We start from the raw sequence: 14946 nt of genomic DNA, 5'->3' as shown, positions 1-14946 counted from the left end.
TTTTCATCCCAGATTCCTCTTTTGAGGGGCTTCTTTATTCCTTGGGGTTTTTCTGCACCGGAGACTCCAGAAGTTGAGGGGATAAAAAAACCACTTCTGTGGATTCCCATCTGTAGATTTGAGGGAAAACCAGTTGAAATCCACCACCCTGAGCTACCTCATAAATCTCACTGCAGAAATACAGACATTAATAATTAGGAGCTTGCACAATAAAGCGCTGGAATATTTCACAAATGACACAACATCTTTGGATCCAGCTGATGCTGTGCAGAGATCTGTGTGAAAGTTTTGTGCAGCCAAGGTGGAGAAGCTTTTTGCTTCCATTTTTGCCTTTGGAAGGACAAGAAAATGGGGGGGAGAAGTCAAGTTGCATCCCAAAAGTGCTTGCTGAGGCTCGAGCGTGGGGGTTTTAAGGTGCTCCCCTATTAGAAAGTGTTTGTGTGTGCTGAGAGAAAATGATGCCAATTAATAGTTATCCTTTCCCTGCTTCCCACATCTTGAAATCCTTCCCAGTCAGCCAAGCTGCTTCCTATCAAACTTTCACACACACACACACACACACACACAAAAAGGATCTACTGGGCTGTGACAGAACATGAGCAGTGTTGGTCCCCAGGGGTCCGTGTCCCTGAGGTTTGAGGGCTGCATGATAGGGGCTCTGGGCCATGAGATGACAAATGTAACTCCACAGTTGCTCCTTCACGCTCCAGCAAAGGTTTGGTTTGGGTGTAGACATTTCCCAGCAACGAGATCTCACCAGCTCTTACAAGAAAGAATATTCTTCACCTTGTTTTTTCTTTTTTTTTTTTTTTTTTGAAGTAATTGGAGGGCTGGTGATATTTTGAACAATTTATCCACCTGGGAAATTATGACCTTGGATTTATGCAATCAAATATTATCAAGATTAAGAGGGGAAATAGCTGAGCTTGTCAGTCACAAGGAATTGTGTTGCTGCCTGGGCTCAGATCCATCACCTGGAATCAGGAGGCTCTGGCAGGATACTCTTCATTCATCAGCAAGGGGCATCACAGCTAGATCATTTAACTGTAATTCATCAATTTGCCAGGCTCCTCAATTAAGAGAGGATGAAGGGAGTGATTCTGCCTGTTATAATGAATCTTTGACCACCTGAGGACTTTTTTTTTGCTCATTGTTTGGTTGTGTTTCATGTTGCCTTGAAGGCCTCGTTAAAAGGCAGACATAATCACAATTCCTAAAGACTTGAAGGTGCTAATGAGTTACAGCTTTTACTCCACCTGCTTTGTGGGCCTGACAACTGTAGTCTGAGGAGATCCTGGAGAATCTTGGGGGGATACCTGCAAAAAATTGACTGAAGTAAAACTTGGAGCAGCCCGGAGGAAAGGGATGGGATTTCACAGGTCCATCTCAGCTCTGTTCTTCCCGTCTGTGGCCCAACCCCAGAGCTGTTGGTGAAGCAGTTTGGGAGTGTGGTGCAACCTCTGCTTGTGCTGTGAGTGGTCCTGTCTGTGTCCTTGGCAGTGTCATTCCAGTGCTGCCCTTCACTGGTCTTGAAGGAAGAAGCTGAGCTATGGATGTCTTTATGAATGTGCTATTTTAGACCTTTGCCTGTTCCTAAGTACATCCAAATACCGATTTTTCCCTGTGGCTACACCCGAATCTTTGGGTTGCTGAGCTGTGGATACCTCAGTGTTTGGGACCTCTGCTCAGATCCATGACAACACCCCCTTTTTTTTGCCCCCACAATCAACACATCTGTGTTGTGTTGTTACAAAATGAGCCTCAGCCTCATCCACCCACCCCTGTGTCTGTTTCCACCACCCCAATAAGTTCTGAAGGGTTATTAGGGTTGCATAAGTTCATGGGGAACAGGCAGTGAGGCACGAGGGATAGCCCAGGTACTCCCTGAGCCTGGGGCAGAGGTGCAGCTCCAGTTTGCCTGAGTGGATACCAGACAGTCCCTGTGAGGGAGAGAGATCTTCCAGCTGCTTTGGGAGTTCTATCAACCAGAGCCAGAGCTTTGTTGCCCTGGTGGACCTCAGGCCCATGGATGCCGGTCTCTGTTTGCAGTAAAACTGGTTTTTAGTTGAAGTGCAGTGTCAGTTTGGGCAAAAGTAGCCCCGGGAGAGGTGTAGCTGCTTGTCTGCTTTCTGCAGAGACACAGCAAAAGGCATTCAGCAAGTCCAAGCACTCCAGATCAGGAAGCATTTCCTCCTGCGTGGGTTTCTCCCGTGTCCTATTGTTTTCTTTCAATAAAAGCAGAAGAAAAGGAGAATTCATTTGAATTTAATGCTAAAATACCTCCAAGGAGATGAAGCCAAAGGAACTGTTAGCCAGAGGAGTAGGTGGAGATTAAAACCACATTCTTTCTCTTGTTGTCCCTTGCACACACATTACACACATACTGATCCCTTCTCCCTGTGCAGTGTGGGAAAACTAAACTGTAAAGGACATGATACAAATCAGGATGAAAGGGGGGGGAGGAAGAGGATGAGTCAGGTCTGCTCCTGCTTATCAAGACCGAGGGGGAGCCTGCCTGGTGCTCATGACAGATTTGTGCAGGGAAGATAATGCATCAGGTTGACTTATGAGATAGACCGCGAGGTAGGAAAATTGCTGGTAGGTGCTTGAATGGCTCTGACTGCTCGGGATGAATTGGAGTCACAACAATTTCCCTAAAGCTGTGCAGATTAACATAAAAATACCAAGGAAGTCCAATCTTTGAATTTTTATCTGCTTCAGCTCGAGAGTCAAACAGGGGCACTACAGAAGTGCCATCCATTTGAATCAATTGTCGCTGCAGCTTTTGTGGAAAGGCTGCATCTGGGTTTATTGATAACGTCCTTGAGGTGCTTAGAAACACAAGTGTGTTGGGTTTATTTTCCCTTTAGGAGCTTATTCTTGTTTCTTGGCACTTGGTTAAAATGTGTTTTTTAGTTCTAGTCTCCTCTGGAGATCTCTGCTCAGCGGAGCATTGGTAACAGAGATGCTCTGTGTGTCCCTATCATCTTCCCTCCAAGAGTTTGCTGCAAAACTGAATTTCTGTCGTAGCTTTCTTGTTAATTTTAAGGTAATTTTATTTGTTGGGGGAAAGACAGATGGAGGAGAGAATCGAGGAGTTGTGATTTACTGTCCTTTAGTGAGAGGCTTTGCTAGGTGCTATTTTTTTTTTCCACTTTGTTAAACCACATCAGCTGAAGTGCAAGTTTAGTGGCCAGAAGTTCCTGTTGATCTCCATCGTGCCGCCACTTCACCCGTTTTACTTCCTCTGCTGCTCTGCTGATCGTGCAGAGAAGATACAAAACCAGTCTTGAGAAGTAAACCCACTTGAGAAGTCACTTAATAGATGAGGTTTCAGGTTTGGGGGCAAATGTTTCAGGTTGTAGAGGTCTCCTGCTGTGAGAGAAACGCAAGGGAAATTGCACCCAGCCAAGGGGCTGTGTCTGGGAGCCCTGAATTTCAGCCTGGTTTTAAAATCTGCTTTTTAGGAGCTGTGGCCAATGACTTCACCGTTTTGCCTTTGTTCTCATCTCCATAAACAGCTCCTGCACCTAAGGAGGTGGTTGTGAGGATTAGTCATTGGGTTTGGAGCTCTTTGAAGGTGGCAAGTGGCGTATAACAGCTCCATGTTTATTAATGGCATGGCTTAGTATGATGAGGAATTTTTACAGCTGAGTTCTGGTACTTCATTGATCTCACCCAGCTGTGCCAGCTGCCAGTTCCCTGGCCCACCATCCCTGATCCAGGGAGCCTTCCCTCTCCTTCCTCCTCCAGCAGGTTCTGCATCCACTGGCCTCCTGCCACAGCATACGCCGAGTTTAAATCTGGTTCTGTGCTTTTGGCTTCGTTCCCCCGAAATGTTTTCAATTTTCTTGGCTTTAACTGATCCCAGTGGCATCTTTTTATGATGCACTTTATTCTACTGCTTCAAGTGCAACAGCACTCCTAAAGTTCAGCCTATTTTTAATTACAAAAAAAAAAAAAAAAAAGGCAGAGGGTAGTATTGTTCTGTCAGTGGTGGGAGAAAGGGAGGATTTTTCTTTGCCTTTAAATGTGGTTGAATTTAAAACTCGACACGTAGTGGTTTTAGTGGAACTTTGCTGTAATTGGAGGGGCAGATTGTTGTATGTTCTTTCTCTCTTGGGAGCCAGGACTGGTATTGATTAAACACAAATATTGCCACGTGCTGGAAGGTCTGAAGGTACCTGAGGACTGGTGATTGAGGAAGACTTGAAGAAGATCTTGATGAGGAAGCTGAAGCAGCTTCCTAAGGCTCAGACTGAGGTAACATTTACTGGGGACGATTCCTGATCCACAGGATGTATGTTCTGCCCCAGGTCAAATCCCTCACCGCTCCAGCTGGAGGGATTTCCCTGTTTATTCTCCAGTTTGTCCCTCTTACTGTCTCCGTGTAGCTGCACTTTCACCAGGAAAAGCCTCCCTGCCTGGTTCTGTGGCCAGTGGGATTTCAAACCGATGTGGTGGTGGAATTCCTGTGTGCAGGAATTTCTGGGGAGGGATGGGAGGAGGACAGTGAGAGTGCTTGGGGTTGTGTGAGTGCCCTCTCTTTCACAGGTGGGTCAAAGAAAGTGTTTAATGAAGTGGTTTTTGCCACTTTTCATTTCACTCGAGCATCAGCTCTTCCTTTGCATGAGAATAGAACCTAATTTTGTTTCAAGTTCTGAAAACCTGCAGACGGTGCTGAGTAGAGAGAAACTGGTTCTATTTGTAGGCTGCAGAATTCCTTTGTACAATAAACCAGTTTGTTTTAATTTAAACTATGTATTCAGCACATTTAGCTTTATTTTATTTAACTACAAGCCTGACATGCCTTTTTCCTGCATTCTAATTGTTTTTTTCAAATTTGTGACATAAACCCTGAGTACAATTAAAAAGTCAGACGAGTCATTAAGAAACTTCATTTACCGTTTTTAACATCAAATGTGTTGACTTGCGCAGTTTATTAATTTTTACAAATGCCCAACTGTAAAAACGGGACAGCTTTGCAGTTCAGGGAAAGACCTGATTTATGGAGGAATAAGCCTGTGTTGTTCTCCACCAGCAAAAATCAGCCTTTCATTAAGAAAAAAAAACAAAAAACCCCAAAAAAGATGCAAAGTAAGAGAGTTTAAATCAATCAGAATTGAAGTATTTTGCTCTGTTTTGCATCAATAAATCCTGTATTCACGGGAGAAGAGGTGGGATGGTTGAAGAAGGATTGGCAGGCAAGTTAGCAATGGTGTTCCTCAAGGCATAAAGAGCAGTGTTAATCAAGGTATTGACTAATGACAGAGCAGAAATTATGGGATTTGGAGATGTCATCAAAAGAGGAATAACAGGAGATCCCAGGAGAAGAATGGCTGACTTGAGGACTATTTGTCTCAAAGCAAATGTGAGTCCTTGTAATGCAAACTAGGATGGAAAGTTGGGGTTTCTGTGCGGGAATTGGAATGTCTTAATCAATCATAGCATAATTCTGATGTCCTGGTGATAAAGACACACACCAGGATCACATTTGTCAATGGAGTTATTTCCGTGAGTGACAAGGAAATGCCACTGCAACAGGTTTTAGTGAGGCACTGCTTAAAATGCACTCTGCATTCCTTGTCCCCAGGACAAGGATTGATTTCAGCTCTACAAGGGGCAGGGGAGGGTATCTGCTAGAAATGATCTGGAGAACAGGGAATCTGGTTCCCAAAATGATTACAGGAGCCTGCATGGTAAGGTGGTGACAAAAAAAGGCAGAGAAAAGTTATGTTCCTTTCTCTATAAATACACTGGCATAACTAGCAGAGAGGGAGAGGAGTTATTTAAATTAAACGACAAATCTGGCACAGCAACAAAAGGCTCTGAAAAAGTTTAGGCTGGAAAAGAGCAGAAGAGACCTAAACTAAGGGAGGTGGTTGAAAAGCCTTCTAATGGGAATTGTGTAAAGGGCTAAAAACCTGATTACTGTGAAGATGGAGCCTGATAAATGTATTAATGGGATTATGCAATGTGGTTGACTTCAGTATTAAGGGATCAGACTCTGGATTTCCGGTCCTGTGCTTTTGCAAATACTCTTAAGAATCCTGCAGGTAGGAGAGAAAAAAACATAGAGGGTTTTATTTTAAGGAATATTTTCGTTATGATTCAGCTTGGAGCCGGTTTCTCTGTTTCTAATGCACTAATAACTGAATTGAGAAAGGAGGAAATATCCTTCTGCACTGGGGAAAAAGCAGCAGCTGGCATCTGTTTCCCTGTTTTAGCGGTGGGTTTTGGCAGCAAGCCTGTACCTCTTAGATATATATTTTTTAAATCTGAAAGCCCTTTGGTACATTGCAGTGAAGTTAGGCCTGGAAATAGATGGTGCTGAAAAAGCTGGCAATTATTTGTTATTATTTCCCTTTGTAACGACGCTTTTTAAGAAACCTGCGGCACTTAAAAGCACACGAGTGTTTATTATCGATCTCCTTATTGATCCCCGTTTCCCCCCTTCACAAATAGTCCCCGGATTCCTTGTTGCATTGCTAAAATCCCAATAAATAAGACCAACTGCCTTTGTGGCAGAAGGCAGCAGTTACTTTATCAAAGCCGTGTGCCGAGGTGTTTTAGCGCAGCGTAACTTTGATCTCACGGGGCACTTTCTGCTCCGTCTTTCCAGGCCTTTTATGATTTGATTCCGCCTCTGTCCTCAAACCTGGGCTGTGATCAATAGCTGGGCCTTCCCTCCATCCTCAAGCAGAGATGTTTTGCCTGGAGGTCTCCGTGATTCCGGAGGGATGCTGGTCGGAATTGGTTGGTATTGACATGGTGCCATGTGGGGACAGGAGGACATCAGATGCACATTGGCACTTCCAAACACAGGGATGAAGAGGCTCATTCCAGCACTTCTAAGCTTTCATTATGAAGGTTTCTGAATTTTAATTGAGGGACTGTGTGGATCTCTTAGCTATCCTTGCTAGGACTTGACTTTCAGCAACCTGAAAGAGCATGGAGAAAGTCAGTTGGCTTTTCCCTGGCGGGGGAGGTTGGAGACAGGTTTTTTTGGAGCCCACCCTGCCTTCACTCCAACATTCTCTGCTCTCCATGTTGCTCAAAGGCCTCACCTGTACCAGCAATAGTGTGGCCATCAGGACCAGGGCAGTGATTCTGCCCCTGTGCTGGGCACTGCTGAGGCCACACCTCGAGTGCTGTGTCCAGTTCTGGGCCCCTCAGTTCAGGAAGGACATTGAGGGGCTGGAGCGTGTCCAGAGAAGGGAACGGAGCTGGGAAGGGGCTGGAGCAGCAGGAGCGGCTGAGGGAGCTGGGGGGGCTCAGCCTGGAGAAAAGAGGGATCAGAGGGGACCTTCTTGATCTCTGCAACTCCCTGAGAGGAGGGTGGAACCAGGGGGGGTTGGGCCCTGCTCCCAGAGAACAAGGGACACAACAAGAAGACATAGTCTTAAGAGGTTTAGGACATAGGAAAAAATTTCTTCACTGAAAAAGTGATTAGACATTGGAAGGGGCTGCCCAGGGAGGTGGTGGAGTGTCCATCCCTGGAGGTGTCCAAGGAATGACTGGATGTGGCACTCAGTGCTCTGGGAACGTTGGTCACAGATTGGGCTCTAATCTTGGAGGTCTTTTCCAGCCTGGATGATTCTGTGATTCTCTGATCTCTATTCTGTCTGGGGGCTTGACCATGACTATCTCCAATCTCCAGCACGTTCTCATTGCTTCCCACGTGCTTTTTATTCACTTTCTCCATTCAGGATGCAAATGGCAGATGGTTTTTCTTGTTTGCTTTCAAGGCCCTCTCATTGGAGCCTTTCAGCTTCTCAGACTAGTTCGCTTAATCACCTCAACTTTCCTTTTTGGGACTGAAAACCTTGAGGACCTACTTTTATTTTGCTTAAACCAGTTTGGGGGCAACGGGCTCGAATGGAGTGATCCCAAGCAGCTTTTATTACAACATCCTCACTATTTGCCAAAAGTCCACAGCAGAATCACCTCTGGTTTGCTCAGTGCCTACTTTGTGAAGAGGTCAGTTGGTGGAACATCCCAGACTTACAGGGCCCCGCTGCTGGTATTTTATCTTCCTTCTATAGCTGGAATTTAGGGCTCCCTAATCAGCCAGTTCCTGGGAGTATTTCTTTCTCTCTCTCTAGTCGTTTCTAAAAGCTCTCTGCACACATACAAATCCAGTGGTGGGGTCTCCAGCGGACCTCTAACACGATCCCAGCAGACAGCCCTTTACAGGCTTTTCCCAGGGTGACTCTAATCCAGAACGACCGTTTCATGCCCGCCGTCGCTTTGGATTTCCAGCAAACACGGATGATTCACTCAGCTCACGGAGGGAACCGTGGAACAGCGTCCCAAAAGATTATTTAAAGGGAGTTTGGGGAGTGGATTTGGGGCGACCATGGGTACTGTGCGTGCTCGGGGCTGACTTTGTCTGCGGGCTCTGGGGGTGGGTTTTTTTCCCCTTACATGTTTCCCTGTGCTACACAGTGATGATAATGTCTAACAGATTGTTTTCCTGACGAGGAAGAATTATCCCTGGTTTACATTGCGGTAACTGAACCCGGGGACAAATGGAACAGCTGGCTTAAGCACAGGTCTTGTGTGAGCCGAGCCCGCGCTCCCTGAAGTCTTCTGTCTTTTCAAGCACTCTCAGCGACCTGGCAGGTTGTCAAGGCCCCTCAGATCGTGTGGACTCGAGGGTGAGCTGAAGTGCTGGAGACTCGCAGCCTGCAACAAAAGACAACGCTGAAAATGCTGCTTTTCTGTTTCACTGAACTGCTTGGTTTGCAGTCACTTTTAATTTAAGTTCAGACAGCGCTGGATGCTTAATTAAAAAAAAAAATATTAAAAAAAAAAAGGTGCTTTTGGTAGACGAGAGCGTAATGCCCAAGCTCTGCTGCAGTTACAACATGTACATGTTTGAGGATTATGTTATATACAAGAGAAATGATTGGTTTTTAACTCCTCTTTAAATATAGTTCAAATTATGGAATATTCAGTGGAGCGGAATAAGCTGTTGCCTGCCAGCTTTTTCATACCAGTGGTTACCAGATGTGTCTGTGTGCAGAACCTCACCATCTGCTCCAGAGTGGAATTTGGGGCTAGTCTAGGTATGTGGATGTGTCTTTTTTTTCCTTGGGTACCTCTGGAAAACTTCAAAGCATCTGTTTTGAGATGAAGGGGAGGCATGGTTAGCTGTAATACTCAAGGAATTCCAGGGAATTTTACCGAAATGCAGCTGATTCCTCATTGAGCAGGGTTTGGAAGGGGAAGGAGCCTTAAGCAAAGAGGCAGTGCTGGTATTTTGTGCCGTTACTCGGCCATTGCCAAGATCCCCTCGGAGTTTTCCTTGGCTGTCACCGGGCTGGGCTGCTGCTTCCTGCTTTGAATCGTGTCTTTCTGAAGAGAAACTCAGAAATTTCCAAGACTGTTGCAGGGTGGAAGTCTCTCACGGGATTTTTTTTTTTAATTATTTCTGTAGATAAAATTTATTTAGGTAATTTCTTGTGCTGCTGGATTGGTGTAGAATTGCTGTGAGCTGTTACAGACAGGAGAGGAAGGAAACCTTTACCCACACACACCACATGGAGCTCCACCAAAGCCAGGAATTGCCTGTCCTACTGAAAATCATTTGCTGGTGATTTTTGGGGATGGGGAAAACCGTATTTTAGTCAACAAACTACTTGTGGAAAATGTTCACCCAGTGCTAATAACAGCCTTTGGTTGCTAATGAACTGGGACATACTGGGGGAGGAGGGAACACTCCATGTGTCTCTACCCACCCAGTATCTCATGGTTTATTTGTCACCACTGCCCTAAGCTCTCAAAACTTTACTTCCATGTTGCTGAAATATGAAAATGACCCTTTTTGGGCATTGTGGTTCTTATGAAGAAGAGAACATGGTGTTGTTATGTATGGTTTTATAAGCAAAGCACGGTGGCAGAGGGGTGGAAAGAGGTGATCTTTGATGTCCCTTCCAACCCAAACCATTCTGTGACTCTGTGGTAATACAGCCATTTAATTAATTTATCAGGAATGTTTGTTTTTAGTCAAACATCTGGTGGGGCAACTCGACGTGCTTCAAGGGTGACCCAGAATATTCCACCCTGAACAAAACCTTCCACCCCATTTCTTGCCTCATGATTTTTCTTTTATATAGCCAGGTAAAATAAAAACACCAGCTGTGCCCTCATTAATAAGGGAACAGGCGTTTCTTTCCCTCACCCCATGTAACCCCCACTCAGTGTCCTCCAGCATCTTGCCAAAAGCTTCCACTGCTTTTATAGAGTTATTTTCTTCTGCCATGAGGATCTGGTGCCCCTGTGCAGGATGCTGATAGTTCTTTGTGTTTGCTCTTTGGATCCCAGCTGGGGCTGCACCGGCTCCAAACCAGAATTAGGATTTGGGAGGGAAGAGCCTTTATGTCTGTGTGTCCATTCCTCTGGTAACTTTTCTGGTTGGCACTGAGTGTTTGATTTTATGTTCCAGCCCTCGCTCTGCTTTATGGCCAGCAGTGGGTGTATTGTTACAACACTCCTTGTGCCCAGGGGTCTTCAAAAGCGCTTTATTTAACTGTCCTGAGATGCCTTCACCTACCCCTGAAATGCAGCTACTTCAGCTGCAAAGCCTGGCAGCTGCTCCAACAGCAGGAGCACAGCCAGGCCGCTGCTTTTAAGACATAAAGTAAGGAAAGGAAAAAAAAAACCTAAATGCTGTATCCATTAAAAAACTGTAGGGAGAATGCAAATTGTCAGAATGCAATTACCTAAACTGGAGCTTGGCCAGCACTCCAGATTAACATTTCCTCCTGGAGCATGCCCTGGGATACCTGATGGCCAAAAGAAGTCGGAGTCTCAGCAGGATTAAAAATTGAGCTTTGCTGTGTAGTCCTCCAGTAGTGGCTGAGAGATGTAGATAATCTATTTAGCACCTACAGCACCCTGGGGCTAAAAAGTGGCTGAATCCTCTGAAATCCGATAGGAGTGTCTGAGGTTAAGAGTGCGGTCTGAAAACATTCCATGGGACTTGTAAAATCCACAGATGGTCCTGCCTTGGAACTGTCTCCTGTGAAAGGGAGGAGAAAGAGGTTAAAAAAGATGTACCAAAAGGATTGCAGCAGAGAAAAGATTAAAGCTAAGGGTCCTCCTCCCCCCCCTAGACTGTTGTTCCATGTTTTTCTGAGGTTTATTTCAGGCCATGGAAGCGTGCCACGGAAATGTGCATTAGCTGGCTCTGAAGCTCCTTAATACCTGCTTGAAATGACTCAAGGTAATTTAGAGCAGATTGGAGGCACCAGGATGCAAGACATGCTTAGGAGGAAGTGGGATGAGGAGCAGGGAATTTGATGTGGGTAAGGAAAAGAGGGAAAGTGGGGACCTTTTCAAGCAGAGGAGGAGGACACAAAGGTCTGATGGCATTCACTGTGTTCAGTTGCAGCTGCCAACTCTAGAGCTACTTAAAATGCAATATAAGGAAGATTCCCAGCATGAAATAATACAGGGATGTCTAAAGAGGTGGTTCTGTGAGCAGAATCCCTGAATAGTTTGGGTGGGAAGGGACCTTAAAGCTCATCCAGTTCCACCCCCTTCCATGGGCAGAGACACCTTCCACTATCCCAGGTTGCTCCAAGCCCCGTCCAACCTGGCCTTGGACACTTCCAGGGATGGGGCAACCACAGCTTTTCTGAGCAACCTGTGCCAGGGCCTCACCACCCTCACAGGGAAGAATTTCTTCCTAAAGGTCGAACAGAAGGGGCATGATCTGAACTGCAGCTGGTTTTCAGTTGGCTTTGCTTTGCACCTGCACCCTTCCATACAGCAGGATTAGTATTTTCAGACCTCCAAATCCAACTAAAAGTCAGTAAGGAGTTTCAAAGTCTTTAACAGGACTGGCACTATGCACTGAGTCTGTTTCTTTGGGAAAACATGTTGAGAAGCTGGTAGGAGTAAAAAGCTTCTCCTTGCCAGGAAGGAATCAGGCAGCTTTCTCTGCAACTTATTTTCTTCTTTAAACTATTATTCATCATAGCTTATAGACTGTGTCCTTTAGGATCCACTTCTGATGTGGAAATTTTATGTGTGTTCTTGAATACTGTGTAGGAAAAAGCAAAAGCCCAGATAGCAGAAGAGGTGGGAAATGAGGCTATTTGAACATGGCAGTTTTTCTGTTGGGATATACAGAAGGCAGCGGAGCAGTGGATTTTTCGCTTGGTAGAAGGAAAGCTGAGAACTCCCCTTTAATACTGATCTCCTATTAGAGTAAGAAGGGTAAGCACACAGAGAAGGGGATTAAATCTGAAGGTGTCTTCGTCAATATAATCTGTAATAGCCTTGATAGTGCTTTCTGAAAGAGAGACTTGCCAGACCGGCTGCTGATCCTGACAGCTTGTTTTCTTTAGGGAGCAGGGAGAAGAATTGGGCTCTTCAGTTGTGTCCTGAAGTGCACGTTCTCCGCTGGTATTTCTTCCTCAGTGAGGTCCTGAAGGGAATTATTGTCTCCCTGTTTCCTCCTGCAGAGCTGCAGGTAGATCTCAGGGTGGAATACAAAACCCCGAGCCCGAGTGGGAGCAGATGTGTGTGGTAGGACAACGTGGGTGTGTTCAATGATTCGGATGTTAATTTTGTCTTTATACTGGGCGATGCAGTCATAGGCTTTTTTTAAAATTTTTTTCCTGAAAAAATATGAAAGTATTGTTTCTTAGAGCCTTTGAACCTGCAGTACCTATTCCTGCCCTTCGGAACAGCACGTTCCCTGCAAGGGAAATTGGATTTTGTATTGTTTATCAAAGGGTAGACCCGTGCCCCCGCCTTACCCCTCGCTGCTTTTTCATCTCAGGATAAAAGTTAGTTTCTCCTTGCATTCTTTACACATGTGTAAATGACTGTTAAAAAGTGCAGAGAGACGGAAAAAGTGGGGTTTTTTTGCTGTTTTGAAGTGCTCATGTTTTATTAAAGCTGAGATTCCCGGAGCTTTGTGGCCAGAAATGCACCACCCTCTCTGCTCCTGGAGAGAAAACCTTGTTTCTTCCCATGAAAAACTCTCTGATTTCCCCAAAGTTGTCAAGTTTGTGTGGTTTGGGGTGGGATTTGATTCCCATAGATATGAATGCCTTTCATGGAGCCCCAATAATATATAATTAAAGCGCATAAACAGAGGATTGAATGTGTTTGACGTGGTTTTGTTGTGTGAAGATGCTGGCACCATTACTTGCGTTTTTTTAAAATCCCCTTTATTTCACTATAGCATTTTTTTTTCTCTTTTGCTTCAGTCACCATCTGTTACATGTTATGTTTAGTACTTGTCGCTGATTTTTACATAGATGCTGTGACTTAACAATGTCTAACCAATGATAACATTTAACACACATATTTTAAGATACTTTGTTCAGAGTAAGAGGCATTTGCGCCCTTCACGCACACTCTCCAGGTTGGATCGGGGTAGTATTTTGTAACAAACTCCAAGCCATTAGGGGGATTTTACTATCTGCAGATCAGCTTCCAACAAGCTCAAGGGGTATTTGGGGGACACACAGAGCTCTGTGGCCGGACTGAACTCCACAGGGGCACCCTCACGGGAGTTCTGTGGAACACACAGGGCTGCGTGGCCAGACTGAGCTCCATGGGGGCACCCTTATGGGGTTTTGAAGGACACACAGGGCTGCGTTGCCACAGGGCTGGGCTGTGACCGCCCCTTCAAGGCGGCATCGAGCACTGACAACATGGCGGCTCCTCCCTGAGGGGCGGGGGGGGTGTGAGGGACAGCGCGCCTTTTAGGCGGGAAAAGCGCCTCGGCGCGGCGCGCGTGCGCAGTGGTGGGAGCGGAGCCGGGGGAGCTTCGGCTTTTCTCGGCAGGTTCCGGAGGCGGGAGTCTCCCCGCCCCTCAGGCCTTCGGCATTCTCCGCCCCCACTTCGGCTGTCTCCGCCCCTCCTTCGGTAATCTCCGCCCCCGCTTCGGCTACCTCCGCCCTCCTTTCGGGTGTCTCCGCCCCCCCTTCGTTAAGTTCCGCCAGCACTTCGGCAACTTCCGCCGGTTCGGTCGGAAATGGCCGAAGACGTGCGAGACCCAGCGGTTTAAGGGGAGAAGACCGGCCGGCTTCTCGGAACAAACCAACTGTGTCCGGCCCGGAGGGGGGGGAGCAGGGGAGGGCGGACGGAGCGGGAAGACAAGGCAGCGGCTATGGCTCCCCCCCCAGCCCCTCGCGGCTCCGCCGGGAGGGCGAAGTGAGGGCGCCGAGAGGTGAGGGCGGACCGTACCGCGGACGGGGAGCGGGGGAGGGAGGGGGGAAAGCGGTAACACCACCCCCCCCGGCACCCCCCCCGGCGGCCCGTGGGGCCAGGTGGGTGCGGGAGTGGTACAGTCCGGGGGAAGCCCCCTGAGTCGGCCGGGGGGGTGGGGGAGGCTCGGCTGGGGCGGCCCTGAGGGGCAGGAAGGGGTGGTGGGCTGTGAGGGGGTCTCTCAGGGTTGGGGGCACGGTGAGGGAGGTCCTTCAGGGCTGGGGGGGCTTTAAGGGGGATCCGTCAGGCCGGGGGGGCATGGTGGGGGGCGTTCCTGAAGGCTGGGAGGGGGCTTTGAGGGGGAACCCTCAGGGCTGGGGGGGACGCTGTGACGGAGGTCCCTCATGGCTTAGGCGACTGTGAGGGGGGTCCCTTAGGGCTGAGGGGCTGTGAGGGAGTCTCACAGAGCGAGGGACACTGCAGAGGGAAAAGGGTCCCCACAAGGCTGGGGGAGGAGCCCCTCAGGGTTGGGGAGGCTGTGAGTGGGTCCCTCACAGCGTGAGGGGCGTCGTGAGGGTCCCTCAGAGCGAGGGATCTGCGTGCGAGAGGGTCCCCCCACAAGGCTGGCGGGGGCTGAGAGGCGTCGTGGGCGTCTCACAGAGCGAGGGACGCTGAGTGTGGGGGGGAGGATCCCCACAGGGAGGGGGACCCTCATGGCAGGAGGGCTGTGATGGCCCCTGGTGCCCAGGAGCTGCTGATGGGCTCCAGCTT

General features: G+C 47.5%; 1 protein-coding gene across 2 annotated transcripts in view; it reads left to right on the top strand.

The window, feature by feature from the left end:
* Nucleotides 1-14946, top strand: part of EXTL3 (exostosin like glycosyltransferase 3) — a 130734-nt gene that overhangs the window by 6652 nt on the left and 109136 nt on the right. The window contains exon 1 of one of the 2 annotated variants that reach the window (XM_051811980.1): nucleotides 13971-14197. The exons of the other annotated variant lie outside the window; for it this stretch is intronic. The gene's annotated coding sequence lies outside the window, so the exon portion shown is untranslated. Of the gene's footprint in view, nucleotides 1-13970; nucleotides 14198-14946 lie in introns of those variants that run through there. 2 annotated transcript variants of the gene reach the window in all.

The sequence above is a fragment of the Manacus candei genome, unplaced genomic scaffold (assembly GCF_025592945.1).
Source record: "Manacus candei isolate 608988 ecotype Guabito, Panama unplaced genomic scaffold, ASM2559294v1 h1tg000007l, whole genome shotgun sequence".
NCBI classification, from domain to species: domain Eukaryota; kingdom Metazoa; phylum Chordata; class Aves; order Passeriformes; family Pipridae; genus Manacus; species Manacus candei.
Note: the sequence above shows the minus strand (reverse complement) of the source record. Positions and strands in the feature narration are given on the sequence as shown.